Genomic DNA, 17,124 nt, shown 5'->3' on the forward strand with positions numbered 1-17,124 from the left:
GTCCATGTATGATTCTAACCTTAGGTCTAACCCAATTCTAGGAACTTGATTCAAGCTAATCCATATGCCCAAAGAATTATGCAATGTCAATTAATTGAGTTACAATTCTATTTCATAACACTTAATTCTCAATTAAGTTTAGACTTATGAAAGTTTTGATCATTGCATATTTCTTTTTAATTACATATTAATTACAATCTTTCAGTTCTTAAAATATATTTTCAGATCTGAGTTTTTGTAATTAATCACATGTAATCAGATTTAATTCATGTTTAAGTCATTATATTTAATGTTCATGCATCACATATACATAATAACATGAATTAATACAAACAACATACATCTTATGTATTTATTTTTTCACTTTTATTTTCAGATCTGATTTGTTCATTAAAATCAGAGATCATATGAATCATAAATTTTATTTAGATCTAATCTAAATAATATTATGATTTCAGATTTATTTATGTTACAAATCTTAACACAAACATGCATCATATGCATTCAAAATTTCAGATCTAGTTAATCATGCATAATCAGCAATTAAATCAATCATAAAAAATACTTTAGATCTAATCTAAGCATGCTCATGATTTCAGATTTAATTGCAAAAATTAAAACATAAAAGTTTAAACATCAACCTGGCTCTGATACCACTGAAAGTGGGAGTCTCCACTCCTACATGGGTTCGGTCCTATTAAAAATAGGGTGACACCCATGTATACCTATCAGAGCACGCATCTCTATACGCCTTCGGACGGAGAGCCACGCTTCGTCATACGATCACGCGTGAGAGTTTCCGAAGATCGGTCATAACTCTTGGACCTTTGCTCTGATACCACTGAAAGTGAATCCTAGGTTCTTCGGTGTTAAGCAGGCTGATTTTTTTTTTTAAACCATGGCTGAACCTGATCGGATTGCCTACGTACCCCTTAATAAGGGGGATCAAGCCATACGTAGTTCTTTTTAAGTTTTAAAACGCAGCAAAAAAAACGAATCAAACAATTTAATTCATGCATGCTTACAAGATCAAATCTAGAATTCAGCACCTTAAGAACACGTAGGATTATGCCGGAATCGTTTAAACAATTATGCTAAAACTTTCATACATGATTAACTATCAGATCTGAAACTTAAGAACTCTATTCCGATTAATCTCCGAATATTCATCGAATGGATTCTGGAGATAACTCCGTGAGGAGCCCCAAAGGAGGGTAAAACCTCGGGGAATCAGACCTAGACCCTGACTCCAAAATAAAATATTGATGTGGGATTAATACCTTTTATGATGGAAGAAACTTATGGATCTGATCCTTGACTTCGCAGCCACGCACACGAATGGCCTCTATGAGAAGTACACGTGAAGCCCTAGGTAGATCGTCTTCCGCGGGAGTGCTAGCTCGCGCAGGAACGCAGCAATGGCTGAAGCTTTCTCCTTCTAAACACTCAACCTTTGATTGTTCTTCAAGGAGATGGAGGATGGACGTGAGGAAGAAGGAGAAGAAGGGATGGAGGCCCTCAGAGAATTTTTTCAGAATTTTTTGAAACCTCTAAATATGGTATATATTGAACCCAAGGCATGGGGGTCTTGTATAGCCAAAAGATCCCCCCACGTATCACACCTAATTTAGCCAACTAATTTGGCTGATAAAATTTCCAAAAAATTTTGGTGGTTTGGCAGCTAAGAGGAGATAAACATATCCAAATTTTGTGCATTTTGGATCCCTAAAAGATAAAAATTCATGCGTCCAAAGTTTAGCCGCAGACCACCCTATTTCATGCACCATGCAATCCCTACAAATTAGGAAATTCATCTAAATCTTTCTAGAAAGATTTAAGGCGCCATTTTTATAGAAATTATAGCCCCACGCCTCCTCTCTTTCACGCCAATTTTTGGCCAAAAATAAAGAGGATAGGCATAGAAAATATTGAGAAAAATTAAGGTGTCATTCTTCTCCAATAAGATAAGGATGGGTTCCTAAAATTTAGGGATTCTTCTCCTTATCCAATTCTGATTATTTGGACTCATAATCCTCATCAAATAAGGTCTTCTAATTGATTTGGATCAAGACCAATCCAATTGGGTCAAGTCCCATCAATGGGTCAAGCTCAATCTACTTGGGTTGAACCCAATCCAATTAGGTCAAACCCTGATGCAGCCCAAATTGAATCCTATTCAATTTGGCTCAACCTAAGCCCAATTTACTCAATCAAATTGAGTTCATTAGCAATCTAATTGCTAATTAATCCTCAAATAATTTAATAATTATTTTAATGCAACTTTTGCTTAGGATAATTTGTCAATCGAATTGACCAAATTATTCCTGAATGATTCTTAATCATCAATCAGCCATTTGATCAACCTAGAAACTTCTATGCTGTGACCTCATAGGTTCGAACCTAAGCCGGTAGTATAGGAACGTCTTCCTATACTAATCGATGTGACCATCTAGCAATGGTACCCGACGTCCGGATAGGCCGAATATATGCGAAGCAAATATTCTGGAACCCTGGACTATGGTTACTGTATAATTCAATCCCTTTGACTCCTAATGCCAGGATGACTTAGAGCTCACTGTCAACCTTATAATTAGTACATCCATTATGTAATTAACTTTAGATATCCCGTGACTCCTCACTGGGATTACCCTGGCCAAGGTTTTGCTAAATTAATCACAAGACATTATCTTCTGTTTTCAGAAGGCGTCAATTCCATCTCGACTCACAACTGACTACGCAAGTACTTGACTGCACCCAGTGACCTTCCGTCACTGAATTAGAAATTCAGGTAGTCCGGTACCAAAGTACAGTGAGTTGCTTGCTAGTCACAGGTTGCGATCTCAGGTCAGAGGGCCAAACTTATACCATATCCACTCGGAACATCTCTTGACAGTAGAGCGTTCCGGAATTGGTCACGTTCAGTGAAATGTACTCCTACACTTCACCTATATGGCATACCAGTGTCTCCACAGTCCTTGGTTAAGAGGACAACTAACGTATATGTCACACAACGACCTAATCTCGATAATGTTGTCGTCCTAGTAACAACATATCATTTGGTCGCGAACAAGTTTAAGAACTCAAAGATAAATCCCCCTTTATCATAACATAAGTCCTAAGGACTTCATCATATAAGAGTTCATTTGAAGATGAAATGATGAATAATGCCAAATAATACTTTATTAATTTGTCAATTTATTTACAAAATTCAATCATCAATATGCTGACGATTGACATTTAGGATACAATTCCCAACATCTCAAATATAAGAAAAAAGTACAAATGGAAGAGAATAGGGATGGCAATGGGTCAAATAGGCCATTATCTGTACCCACTCCATACCTGCCTCAAAGCGAGGCAGAGTAGGGTAGGTAGAGTTAGACCGGTTGGGTTGGATGGATTGGGTCGAATAAAGCTACAATTTTTTTTCTTCATATAAATCATTTTTCTCCTCGACGAGAAGGTTTGTGAACACACACACACACATATGCAAGTCGAGTACTGGACAGGTTTTATCATTATCCGCAACTATTGCGGAGCTCTTGTAGTTGGACAAAATCTTCCCCACTAGAATCTTGTCAAACTAGGTCCCAATGGGGTAGAGTAAATTGTCACCCCTAGAAATACCAGAAAAGCCTCATAATCTTTTCCTAGTTGGTCCTTTAATTATCAGTAGTAAATCTATTAATTTTTTGCAAAGATTTGACCTCTCCTACCCCCCCCCCCCCTTCAATGGAAAAAAAAGAAGAGGTTTTTTTGCATGTATACCCTTCTAAATATATAAAATTATATAAATACCCTCATAAAATTGCTATTTGCATATATACCATCATTAAATGCTTATTTTGCATGTATACCTTTCTTTTTCTTTTTTTATATATATGTACCTATACTATATAACACCGTTAAAAAATAAATGACTTAAAATTAAAATAACTGAAATATCTTTATGGTTGGACATGCAAAAGAATTATAAGGGTATATATGTAAATAATAACTTTGTGAGGATATTCATATAATTTTTCATATTTAGAAGGGTATACATTAAAAAGATCTATTAAAAAATTGATCAAAAGTCACCTGAAACTTGCCAAGTCTTTCATGTTTCAGTTAGATAGACAAATCAGAAAAAGGCGAAGTCACATTGTCAATTTTCTTTATTTAAGATCTTAACTCGATCAGGTTGGAATATTAGGTGATCATTTTGGTAATGCTATTCTCCATTTGATTTGATATAGTTATCATTATTGAATCTATGACATCTATAGATTCTTTATTATTTTTAAAAGATTTAAGAATATTGAATTTAAATTAATTATAAATGCTTAGATTAGTAAATATTTTTAGTGATTTGTAAATGTTGAGTGTTAGTTTGTTTGTTGAGACAAAAATTTTGTAAAAGCAACATGATTTATTCTAAGAGAATACTAACATAAGATCATGTGACATAATAATATTAATTTTTTTATTATCTTTTTTTATTAAGAACAACTAAATTATCTTTATTGGATTTTGATCAATTTTTATTAAATTTTTTAAGTGTATGATTCCTAAATATGTGAAATTGTATGAATATCCTCACAAAGATGTTTCTTGTGTATATATCCTTATAAAGTTTTTTTTTTGCATGTCTACCTACAAGGGTATTTTAGTTATTATAAATTTAAACCATTTATTTTTTAATAATGTTAGATGGTATGAGTACCTATATAAAAAATAAAAAAGAAGGATATATATACAAAATATGTATTTTATGAGAATATATATTCAAATAGCAACTTTACGATGGTCTTCATGTAATTTTGCATATTTAGGAGGGTACACATGCAAAAAAAATAAAAAAGAAAAAAGAAAAATCATCATGAGTCAATCTTGGGTCAAGTTTGATTAAGCCGCAAGACCCAAGTTTGGCCGCCTTGCCGGACTAATAAAAACTATATCAAGTCTCAACATCTTATGGACTTGGGTGATAGATTTTGTTGGTCTAACTATCATGAATAAAGTAGTTAATGGTAGGTGTATATACACCTCCAAATTGTATCGATTCAAATGTTGTTTCAGGGGCTTGTTAAAATTTTGCAAAATTCTGCCACCCATGGGAAGAAACATGCCAACATGTGTTTTCAGGCTAAAGCAAAATTTCCAAAACAACTTGATCATTCAAAATGAACTACACGTACCACAATCACTTTGGCCACTATGAGCAGGGCTGGACAGGGGTCCAAGAGCAAGATTCATCACATTAGGAAGCTGAGTCGCATGTCAAACTTTCGGACACCCTAATTTAGTCATATGATGCTCGATTGAGATGATCTATTTTTTTATTGGGTATCTTTTCAAGATCTACAATTGGGAGGTTGAATTGGGATAAAATTCTACCATTACTACCCAAAACAGGCTGGTCAAACCGAAAATTTGCTTCTTGGATAAGACTTTAACCGGGTGTTTCTCTCTATTTGATAAGAATTCGGCAGAACGACAGAAGACAAATTTGATATAAAAGTTGAGATCTACCTCCTTAAGATTTTTAGCTTTTTTTTTACCTAGAGATGTCTATTTTAGAAAAAAGAGTTCTACTAGGATTAGTAAGCGAAATCTGACCCAAATTGTATTAGGGTGGACCTCACATTATAAATAGAGGCTATATAGCTCATTTTTTGAAGAATTAATAAGAAAAAGGACTTAAAGCCCTACTTTTGAGATTTCTCCATCTTCTTTTAGTTAAGGCTGCAAATGGGTTATGTGTACCCATAACCCGACCCATTTTGGAGGACCTGTAGGGCCGGGTCGGGTTCTAAAATTGGACACAATCTATTTTTTGGGTTGGGTCTGGGTTTATTGAATTCAGACCCGATCTGATTCGACTCGACCCATTTGAATCTTGGGCAATCTTAAGTTTCCAACTTTGAGGGTTAGCACTAAGTTGATTCACCGTGTGGGTTCAAATTTGAACTATCCAAGTTAAAGTGTGAATTAGTTAAATAACAAATCAAAAAAAATATATAAGTTTGAAATAATTTCTATAAATCTACTACATCAAATCAAAAAGATTAAAATCTCATTGATGATTAAATGAAATACATGAAGAAAATGCTAGGCTTTTTCCTAGCCTTAGCTAAAAGAGATTTAGCTATCCATATGAGATACAAGCATTTTTATAAAAAGGATTAGCATAGAATAAATAAAATAAAGCATAAATCCTTTTTTTTTCTTTCTTCTCTTAAGTTCCCTGGCTTCCTCTCCTTTCCGAATGGCCTCCCTCCTCCTTTTCCTCCACCGGATGGGAAGATCGGAAGAGGAGATGCAGATGGTTGGTCTCCATCCTTCCCTTTTCCCCTCCCTCGCCCGGTTGGCTTCCTTCCTCTTCCCAAATGGCCTCCCTGGATGCCTCCTTGTTCCGTCCCCGGCTCCGTGTCCTCCTCCTCCCTCCTTTTTCTTGCCTGGATGGGAAGATTGGAAGAGGAGATGCAGATGCTTCGCTGCTTCCCTTGGTCTCCTCCCCTCTTCGTTCCGTGTCCTCCTCCTGCCTCCACCGGATGCCCCTCTCTCGTCTCTCCCCGGTTCCTTTTATAGACACCTTCAGCGGTGAGGCTGGGAGATCCGGAAGCAATGCCTGCTGGGAGCGTATGAGACGTTGATGAGATTGGAGGGAGTTGAATCGGCTGAATGGGAAGAAAATGTGAACCGTTGGGATGTTGAGAAGACTTCTCGGCTGGGATTTATTCGCTGGGAACATTGCTGGATGTTGGAAAGTTGAAGATTTGGGCAAACGATCAGCTGGGAACTTTGGATAAACGAAACACTGCCGTTTGGATGTTGAAACACAGCCGAAACCGTTGAAGAAGAAGAACGAGGGAGCTTCGAAAGACCTAGACGCGGATGAGATGCCACGACGCTTGGGAGACTTCACGGACTCTTGGGTTTGTTCCAAAACAGAGGAGATGGGAAGACATTGATGTTGGGAAGTTGCTTGGAAATGGATACTTGGTTTGAGAAGCAATTGAATTGCTTTGGGACTCTCGAGACGGCTCGGGGACGCTTGAAGATGTTGGGAAATCACTTGCTTCAGCCTGTTGACATGGATGCATGGGAATTTTAGGTTAGAAACTGTTGGGTCGCCTCATCACGGATACTGGGGAATTTGTTGAGCTCGGCTGCTGGGCATTGGGCTGAAACCAGCATTATTGAATCTCTTGGATTACTTGTACTCAAACACAAATAAAACATTAATTAATTTTGTTAATAAAGATTAGCTATAATACTAATTAAAATGGTATGAAGATTGTACTTTTGTGCTCTCATCATTAAATAGGTTGGTTAAGACTGTTGGATGTTGTATATTCTTTTGTGGTGAGCTTTTAGGTCTACTTCAGCAGCAGGGAACTGGTACTCGAATTCTATATTCTATCCTTTCTTCGACTCACATCTTTTCTGCTAGTCCAATGATAGTAGGATGCCCACGCATGCGCGAAGCCTCATGCAAACAAGCTTGGAAGCATGCTCTCTACCCTAACCAATTGATTTCTCGAAGGATCCTGAGTTCTCTGGCTCGCCCGAAAGGTTGACAACAGCTGTATGTGAACTGCATAGTGAATTCTATTCACATCCTTTACGATTATAATATCCGACTTATATCTATATTAGGATCGAAAAATGTGATATAAATAATATCCAACTTACATTAGTATCCTTTTGGAATAAATATAAAATGTGGACCATTTTAGCTACTACAAGTAGAATTTGATGTTGATGACTTTGGCGACTACAAGTATTTAGGAAGATCACCATACTAGATATAGACCATTTTAGATACTACGAGTATTCAGAAAGATTATCAGGCTCGATATGGATTACTTTGTCTACTGCAAATATCTCAGAGGATCATCAAACTTGGTGTAGACCACTTTGTCTACTACGGCTAGGGCTGGACAGGATCCAAGAGTGAGATTCACCATATTAGAAAGCCGAATTATATGCCAAACTTCTGTAGACCATAACTTGGTCATGTGATACTCGATTAAGACGATCTTTTTCTGAATTTGGATAACTTTTCGATATATACAACTTGGAGCCAACCCTCTAGGGGTTAGAACGAACCTATATTCCATCATTTGGATCCCAAATTGACCGGTCAAATCAAAAGTTTCTTTTTTAGAAAAGACTTTGGTCAGATGTTATTTTTGAATTCGAGAAGAATTAAACAGAGCAACAGATGGCAAAGTTGATGTAGAAGCTTCCCAATAGAATATTATTTTTTTTAATTATATCTATTAGTCATATTTATTTTTAGAGGTCTAGTCATATTCGAAGTAGGAGAGGAATCTTACCTAAATTGTGAAAGGTAGGGCCTCACTATTATTATAAATAAGGGCTATGTATCTTAGTTTATGGTGTGAATCATCAATAAAAGTAAGAGAGAAATCTGACCTAAATTGTGAAAGGGAGGACCTCACCATTATTATAAATGGGGGTGCCTGAGTGTATGGTGTGAATCGTCAATGAAAGAAAAGAGAACTTAAACCCTACTTTCGCAACTCTTCCATCTTCTTCTAATTTTTTTGCGAGTTTAAGTTGAACGGGTTGAGAAAATTCTTCCCTCTCTTAGATCGGATGAAATTCGTGTCAGAGCTAAATTAGTATCAGAGCCATGCTCTTACTTAATGCAATTCCGACTTGATTTGGTCAGATTAAGTTGGTATCAGATCTTTTATTCTCTATATTTATGAAAGTAACTTGTTATCAGAGCTTCGATCCTCTATATTTATAAGAGCCTTAGTTTATGAATAGACGTGCGAGCAATACAAGCAAACAGGAGAAGGGTTATCCATGCTTAAAGTACATTGAAGTACAAAGATGGGTATGCCTACTAATTTTATCGAGATGGATGGTGAGATGAAGAACATGTCACACAATTAGAGAAAAAGATTGCCGAACTCACTGAGGCCATGTCTTAATTGGCGATGCCTTCATCATAAGCACCAACAACTCCTGTAACAAAACTATCTTACATATCTAGAGATGAAGAACTACTATCTAGCAAAGAAGACCAAGGCTGGAAACCATCTTTAAGCAAAGCCAAGCGGTTCAGTTATGAGGTGGAGAAACAATAATTTCCTCGCCTTCAGTTCTGATTTTGTAGAAATTAAATCTCCTAAACAAGCAAAACCCTGATCCAGGTGGATCGCTCGACTCGATATGGACCACTTTGGCCATTATGAGTAGGATTCCATATAGATCATTTTGGTCATTATGAGTATTCAAAAAGATCACCAAATTTGTTGTAGGCTTATTTGGCTGCTATGGGCAGGGTTGGATAGGGTCGAATCATGTACCAAATTTTTGGAAGTCATAACTTGGTCATACGGCACCCGATTAAAATAATCTATTTTTTTGATGTTGGATAACTTTTCAAGATCTATAACTTCGAATCAACCTTCTAAGGGGTTAAAATGGATGTAAATTCCATTGTTCAAACCCCAAAATTGGCTAGTCAAACCAAATGTCTCTTTTGAGAAAAATTTTGATCAGATGTTTCTTCCAATTTGAGAAGAATTAGGCAAGTGATAAAAGGTAAAGTTGATGTAGAAGCCAAGATCTACCTCCTATAAAATTTTATTTTTTTAATTATTTCTATTCGTCACATTTATTTTTCGAGATCTAGTCCTATTTGAACTAGGAGATAAATTTGATCTGAATTATGTAAGAAAGATCCTCACTACTATTATAAATAGGAGCTAAGTACCTCAATTTATGATGTGGATGATCAAAGAAAGAAAAAAGGACTTAAGCAATATTTTTGCAACTCTTCTATCTTTTAAATTTTTTTTGAGAGATTCGGTTTGAGCAGGTTGAAAGAATTCTTCCCTCCCCAATCAGATCAATATGCTTAATATCCGATTTGTATTGCTTTAGAACAAATATGGATACTAACTTTGGTATTTATTTAGTATCCATATTTATGTCTGTATTTGTTGAAAAATATAGATAGAAATATCAATATATCAGTATACGAGATACGACTATGTTGATGTTTAAAACTCGTTCAAGATTGGTCCAGCTCCATGCTAATACAAACCAAACATAGCTCTAGCATTCTATCACAATAGATGATAGAAAGCTGAGCCCATGGCCCTCAGACGGCCAGCCATTGCCCTCAATCAAAACCAGATATCTCAAACAGAATAATTTCGCAACAATATAGGACTGGGACCATCTCATTTTCACATACTAATGATATGACACCATAAAATTATGGGAAATGGGGGGGCAAATATTGAAGCTCGCTGCACTTAGCTTGTAAGATTCTTCCTTTTATTTTGGCCCAACATGAACACACTGCCACAAAAACTATAACACCAATATCTTCAAAACAAATTTGAAGGCTTTACCTGTACAAATCTCACTTCACATACTGGAGATATGACACCATAAAACTATGGAAACTGTTAGATTTTTATTAAATAATGATTAAAAGTTTTCATACTTAAAATATATATATTATATATATATATGTTAATAAGGGAGTTTGGCTTGGTGGTTGGTGTGTTGTTTGGGTGGGGATGAGATAACAGGTTCGATTCCCATTCCCTCCTTTTTATTTCGATTCCCATTCCCTCCTTTTTATTTCTATTACGTAAAGCTTGGTTTTCTTGTGCTCGTTGGGATGTTCCCTCCTTGTCCGAGCCGAGCTCGGTTCTCTTGTGCTCGTTGGGCCTGTGCTTGTCCGAGCCGAGGTTCTCTGCAGCCGAGCTTGTCCGAGCCGAGGTTCTCTGCAGCCGAGCTGTGCCTGTGCTTGTCCGAGCGAAGGTTCTTTGCGCATGTGCTTGTGCTCGCTGGGCCCTGCCCCTGCTCGTCCGAGGTTCTGTGTGCCTGTGCTCGTCCGATCCACCTCAACTAAAGCGCGAAGAGCCGAGGCCGAGGTCGGACCACAGGTGTGATGAGCCCAGAGGAGCCGAGGTCGGACAACGGGTACGATGAGCCAAGAGGTGCGTGGGCCGTGCCTCGCACCCATAGCACGAGGAGCCACGTCGCTTCCTCGTTAGCACCTCTTCGCAACCAACCTCGCATCCGCTGGCCATACTCCCAGTGTTTTTTCAAACTTTCTTACCGATTTTGACCGTTGGATCGGTTTTGGGTCGCGTCTGTCCCGAAGAAGTCTATAAATAGACCTCTTCGGATTAGACAGGATATATATAAAATTGAAAACAGAGAACTTCTATTCTCCCGTTTTTGCTGTTTTTCTTTCAATCAACGGGCTTGCTGCATACTGATTCTGGGTTCGAAGGCTTCTTTGATCCGTGCAAATCATTGAGGCAGAAGGAACAGTGCGAGAGGCTGTTGTATCTCAGGAGTAGAACGCCATCTAAGCCTAGTGCACTGTAAGGCGGCGAAATCTACTTCAAGGAAAGTGACCAACATACCACGCCTCAGCATCTCGGGTTCCATTTTTCCACTTTCTCTATTTATTTTCTCTAAGCCTATTTCTGCCTATTATTTATTGAAGTAGAGTATTATAGATTTAAAATTTTCTGGGACAGTATATTCCCAACATTCTTGAAGTAGATATTCTCCTACATATAATAGGCTAGTACTTAGAGTTACCCCAATGGCCAATGCAAGTGACCCGGTTCCTCCTGAAAAATTTAATGGAAATAACTTTAAGCGTTGGAGACAGAAGATGGAAATCTTCTTAACCACACTTGGGTTATTTTCCATAATCTTTGACTCTCCTCCAAATGAGGAAGAGAATGAACCAGCTAGAACTTGTAATTTGGAGGAATTTAAGAAGAAAGACTACCTGTGTAGGGGAAGGATTCTGTCCTATCTTACTGATCCCCTTTTTGATGTCTACTGCACTTTTAAAACCTCCAAGGAGATTTGGAATGATCTTAATAAGAAATATGGTATCCAAGATGCCGGAATGGACAAATATGCTGCTAGTCAATTCCTGTCTTATAAGATGGTTGACACCAAGCCCGTAGTTGATCAAGCCCATGAGTTAACAGTGATTTATCATGAATTAGGCTTAAGGGGAATGGGAATAACTGAGAGCCTTCAAGTTGCTTGTACCATTGACAAGCTCCCACCTTCTTGGAAAGACTTTGGGTTATCCCTGAAACATAAAACCGAGGATATGACAATGAAAACTCTATTGTCTGCCATTAGGATCCAAGAGCAACACCTTAAGAAAGATAATGAGCAACTCATGAATCCTGAGCTTCTAACCAAGGTGAACTTTGTAGAAGGCTAGAATAAGACCCATAAGTTCAAGAACTCCAAATTTGAAAAGGGTGGACCTAGAAACAAAAGAAAACCTATGAAGCCAAAACATCATATCAATAAGAATGATCGGAAGCCGATTTGCTACAATTGTGGGAAACTCGGTCATATGGCTCGAGTATGCCGGATGAAGAAGAAGAAGTATCAGAACTATGAACATGCGCCTTCTCAACCTGCAAATCCACAAACCAACATGGTGCTATCCAGTATTGGTCCTACTAGTACTGATGATCGGTATGTAACTTTAAGTCCAGAATTAAATTTGGCAATTTGCTCTACCGATTGGTTAGTGGATACAGGTGCGAATGTTCATATGTGTACTGATCATATCCTTTTTACTACTTATCAGGTCCGGAGTGGCCTAACAGTAACTATGGGGAACTCCACCTCGGCACGAGTGCTTGGAACTGGAAAAGTACTTCTAAGGCTTACGTCTGGAAATGTGCTTACACTATTTAATGTGTACCATGTGCCCGATGGAAGGAGGAATCTGATCAGTGGATCTCTTCTAAATAGGAGTGGTTATTCTTTGTTATTTCAATCTAAGAAAGTGATTATAACAAAGAATGGAACATTTGTAGGCAAAGGCTATGAGTGTGATGGCTTGTATGTAATAAATAATGTATCTTTGGATTTTTCTTCTGATAACAATAATAAAATTGTGCTTTCAATATGTTCTTCATCTCTTTGGCATGCTAGATTAGGACATGTGAATAATAATACTATTAAAAGAATGATTAGCTCTGGTTTATTACCTAATGTTTCATTAAATGAAAAGGAAAGGTGCCAAATTTGTGTTCAATCTAAACAACCTAGAAAACCATTTAAAATAGTAAATAGAAATTCAACTTTATTAGAATTAATACATTCAGATGTATGTGATCTAAATGGAACTTTGACTAAAGGGGGTAGAAGATATTTCATTACCTTCATAGATGATTATTCTAAGTATTGTCAAGTTTATTTAATGAAATCTAAAGATGAAGCATTTGAGATGTTCAAGACTTACAAATATTTAGTAGAAAATCAACTTGACAAGAGAATAAAGATTCTCAGGTCAGATAGAGGAGGAGAATACACCTCTAATGACTTGAATGAATTCTGTAGAGTTAATGGAATTCTACATGAAGTTACACCTCCCTATTCACCTCAGTCTAATGGAGTGGCTGAAAGGAAAAATAGGACTCTGCAAGATATGGTAAGATCTTTGCTTGCCAACTCAGGTTTACCTGAGGTTTGGTGGGGGGAAGCAATGCTTACTGCATGTTTTCTGCTTAATAGGGTTCTATTTAAAGGTTCTAATAAATCTCCTTATGAACTTTGGAAAGGAAGAAAACCTAACCTAAATTTTGTAAAAGTTTGGGGTTGTTTGGCTAAGGTTAATATTCCTTTAATCAAGAAAAGAAAATTAGGACCTAATACTTTTGATGCTGTGTTTCTTGGTTATTCTCTTAATAGTGTTACTTATAGGTTCTTAGTCATTAGTTCTGATATTAATGGCATAGAAAAGAATACTATAATTGAATCTAAAGATGCTTCTTTCTTTGAAGACATTTTTCAATTTAAGGATAAAATAGAAAAGCATGTAATAGATAGATCTAATGATGCATCTTGTAGTTCGCCATCTAATTCTCTAATTATTCCTAATAATGAAAATGAAAATGAACTTAATGATATTAATGAACTTGGTAAAGGAAAAAGAATTAGGAAAAAGAAAGATTTTGGATCTGATTTCTATACTTTTATGGTTGAAGATGATCCTAAAACTTATAAAGATGCTATGAACTCATTAGATTCTATGTTTTGGAAGGAAGCTATTAATAGTGAAATGAATTCACTTATGACTAATAAAACATGGTTTTTAACTGACTTACCACCTGGTAGTAAGGCTATAGGTTGTAAATGGATATTTAAGAAGAAATTAAGACCTGATGGTTCTATTGAAAAATATAAAGAGGATTAGTTGCTAAGGGCTTTTCTCAGAAAGAGGGTATTGACTACTTTGATACATATTCTCCTGTGACTAGGATAACCACAATTCGTACTTTAATTGCACTGGCTTCAACCCATAATTTGATAATTCATCAAATGGATGTCAAGACTGCCTTCCTTCATAGTGATTTAGAGGAAGAGATCTATATGGATCAGCCAGAGGGATATGTGGCTCAAGGACAGGAAAGAAAAGTTTGTAGGTTAGTCAAATCCCTCTATGGTTTAAAACAAGCTCCTAAGCAATGGCATAGGAAATTTGATAAAATAATTGTTTCTTATGGCTTTAAAGCAAATGAATCAGATAAGTGCTTATATTCAAAGTTAGAAAATGATTCATGTATTATCTTGTGTTTATATGTTGATGATATTTTAATTTTTGGTACTGATATGAATATGGTGACTAATATCAAAACTTTCTTATCTAATAATTTTGATATGAAAGATTTAGGTCAGGCAGAGGTAATTCTTGGTAACAGGATTACCAGAATACCTGATGGTATAATCTTTGATCAATCACAATATATTGAGAAAATATTGAAGAAATTTGATAAGTACAACTGTAAACCAGTGAGTACACCTTATGAGCATGGTTTGAACTTGAAGTGTAATAAAGGTGATCCAGTGGCCCAAGAGAAATTTGCTCAAATTATTGGGACACTGATGTATGTTGCAAATACAAGTAGACCTGACATTTCTTATGCTATAGGAAAGCTCAGTAGGTTTAATAGTTGCCCTAGTCTTAGTCACTGGGAAGCACTGGATAGAGTACTTAAATACTTGAGAGGTACCATGTATTATGGTTTACATTACTCAAGATTTCCCACTGTACTTGAAGGATACAGTGATGCTAGTTGGATCACTGATTCAGTGAACCGAAAAGGAACTAGTGGATACATATTCATGTTGGGTGGTGCAGCTGTTGCTTGGAGATCATCCAAACAAACTGTGATCACAAGATCCACTATGGAGGCTGAGATTGTAGCCTTAGATTCTGCAAGTCAAGAAGCAGAATGGTTTAAGAATCTTATGTCTGAAATACCTATTATGGAAAAGCCTATACCTGCTATCTCTTTGTTATGTGATAATGAAGCTGCAATTAATACTTGTAGAAATACTGAGTATAACAAGAGAAACAGAAGACACATTAGTGTGAGACATAAGACTATTAGATACCTAATTAAAAATGGTATCATAACTTTGGAATTTGTTGGATCTAAAGATAACCTAGCAGATCCTTTAACTAAAGGACTGGCTAGAAGCAAAGTCATAGAAACATCAAAGGGGATGGGACTGAAACCCATAAGGAATAATTGACAATAGCAACCCAACCTATTCTGACTGGAGATCCCAAGATGAAAGGTTCAACGGGAAAAACAAGTTGTTTAATGATTAGTTAGCACTATAATAAAATGACTTTATGTCATTTGGTCTCTCCCTGTGATGTGAGTGCTAAATACAGCAGAGGTATACGGAAGAGTTTAAAACTCTGAATGAGTCCGAGTTTATGGCAAGGTGCTGTGCTGCGAGCACCCTTGGAGGACTCACCTATGTGAGTGTGACTGTGTGGCCGCAGTCTATGGGGATAAGGGTTTAACCCCTAGAGCACTCATGAAACTGAGATATTGGTGCATAAGGCCAGAAAAAGCACCACCTATAATGAACCCAGTATTTGCATTTGTCATGGGTGAAGTATATAGAAATCTGAACCAAAGGATTTGGTTCAAAGCTTTTTAGCTACCACTATACCTTTCAGATGAAAATATACTTTCACTAGGTAAAGGTTCAAAGCCGCAAGCTACCTTTATTGAAGTCGTGACATAAACAAGCCCGATTTGACTATTTTTTATTTTTGAAAACATTTTAATCAGGTGGGGGAATGTTAGATTTTTATTAAATAATGATTAAAAGTTTTCATACTTAAAATATATATATTATATATATATGTTAATAAGGGAGTTTGGCTTGGTGGTTGGTGTGTTGTTTGGGTGGGGATGAGATAACAGGTTCGATTCCCATTCCCTCCTTTTTATTTCTATTACGTAAAGCTTGGTTTTCTTGTGCTCGTTGGGATGTTCCCTCCTTGTCCGAGCCGAGCTCGGTTCTCTTGTGCTCGTTGGGCCTGTGCTTGTCCGAGCCGAGGTTCTCTGCAGCCGAGCTTGTCCGAGCCGAGGTTCTCTGCAGCCGAGCTGTGCCTGTGCTTGTCCGAGCGAAGGTTCTTTGCGCATGTGCTTGTGCTCGCTGGGCCCTGCCCCTGCTCGTCCGAGGTTCTGTGTGCCTGTGCTCGTCCGACCCACCTCAACTGAAGCGCGAAGAGCCGAGACCGAGGTCGGACCACAGGTGTGATGAGCCCAGAGGAGCCGAGGTCGGACAACGGGTACGATGAGCCAAGAGGTGCGTGGGCCGTGCCTCGCACTCATAGCACGAGGAGCCACGTCGCTTCCTCGTTAGCACCTCTTCGCAACCAACCTCGCATCCGCTGGCCATACTCCCAGTGTTTTTTCAAACTTTCTTACCGGTTTTGACCGTTGGATCGGTTTTGGGTCGCGTCTGTCCCGAAGAAGTCTATAAATAGACCTCTTCGGATTAGACAGAATATATATAAAATTGAAAACTGAGAACTTCTATTCTCCCGTTTTTGCTGTTTTTCTTTCAATCAACGGGCTTGCTGCATACTGATTCTGGGTTCGAAGGCTTCTTTGATCCGTGCAAATCATTGAGGCAGAAGGAACAGTGCGAGAGGCTGTTGTATCTCAGAAGTAGAACGCCATCTAAGCCTAGTGCACTGTAAGGCGGCGAAATCTACTTCAAGGAAAGTGACCAACATACCACGCCTCAGCATCTCGGGTTCCATTT

The sequence above is a fragment of the Phoenix dactylifera genome, unplaced genomic scaffold (assembly GCF_009389715.1).
Source record: "Phoenix dactylifera cultivar Barhee BC4 unplaced genomic scaffold, palm_55x_up_171113_PBpolish2nd_filt_p 000222F, whole genome shotgun sequence".
Classification (NCBI taxonomy): domain Eukaryota; kingdom Viridiplantae; phylum Streptophyta; class Magnoliopsida; order Arecales; family Arecaceae; genus Phoenix; species Phoenix dactylifera.